This window comes from Morus notabilis, unplaced genomic scaffold (assembly GCF_000414095.1).
Source record: "Morus notabilis unplaced genomic scaffold, ASM41409v2 Scaffold2817, whole genome shotgun sequence".
Classification (NCBI taxonomy): domain Eukaryota; kingdom Viridiplantae; phylum Streptophyta; class Magnoliopsida; order Rosales; family Moraceae; genus Morus; species Morus notabilis.
The window spans coordinates 1-1,080 of NW_010356491.1; the positions used below are offsets into that span (position 1 = coordinate 1).

The 1,080-nt window shown below is 41.7% G+C and overlaps 1 non-coding gene across 1 annotated transcript; it reads right to left on the minus strand.

Annotated features, from left to right (window-relative positions):
* Positions 1–743: 743 nt before the first annotated feature.
* LOC112093582 lies at positions 744–850 on the minus strand. The gene has a single exon (XR_002903150.1). It is a non-coding gene; the product is annotated as a small nucleolar RNA R71 (small nucleolar RNA).
* Positions 851–1,080: the final 230 nt, after the last annotated feature.

The window sequence follows — 1,080 nt, forward strand, 5'->3', positions numbered from 1 at the left end:
TTAAGAGAGTTCTTTTTAGGAGGTTGATTCTGTTAGCGTTCTACGCCACTAGTCTTTTCTAGGAACGTTGCTCTTTCTAGGAGGTTGGTTTTTAAGGAGGCTCTGCCCCACCAATCTCTCCTGGGAGCACTCTTAGAGGTTACGATTCGTGGTTCTACAATATTGTTTTCTTTGTTTTAAAAAAAAATTTAAAAATTTAAAAATTAAAAAAAAATGAAGTGAAATGTTAATAGGGTGAATGAATCGTTATAAAGTCGAATTAGGGAGATTTGCAAGAAAACTAAAAAACCCTAATGAAACTTCTTCCCACACGTCTAGTCCTCCATCGACCCCAGCCTCATTAGCAGTTGGAAATCCATTCGCGATGGCTCAAAACGAGGAGTCCAATTGAAGATGTTGAATGATTATCTTCACCCTACACATACGGCCACACCATCATGCATAATGTTTCCCCCCAATATCTCGAATTTGGATTTCAAGCCGGGCATGATCCCATTCTTGCCGATTTTTTTTGGAATCGAGAGCGAGAATCCGTACGTACATATTAGGGAAATTGAAGATGGGGTGGCCACCTTTCACAACCGAGTTGAAGCCGCGGACTTTGTGCGATTGAAATTTTTTTCATTTTCTTTGAAGGACAAGGCTAAAAGCTGGTTGTATTCTCGGCGACCTAGGTCTATTGGAACTTGGAAAGAAATGACGACAACATTTTTCAACAAATATTTCCCGCACCATAAGACCAAGGTCTGAAGCGACAGATCTCGACCTTTACCCAGAAGGGCAACGAAACTCTTTATCAAGTTTGGGATTAGTTCAAGGATCTGTTAAATCAGTGTCCTCACCATGGTTACGAGAATTAGCGCCCATAAGTTATTTCTATGAAGGACTCACGATCTGAGAGCGCCAGTTTGTGGAGATGATGTGCAATGGTGAATTTCCCCAAAAGGATCCCGAAGAGGCTTTTGAGTATCTTAATGAGTTAGCCGAAAAAGCCCACACATGGACTGGTCCAAGTGCTACTGATAGCACCAATCGGTCCCGACCAGCTAGAATCTATCAACTAAGGGAAGAGGACAATCT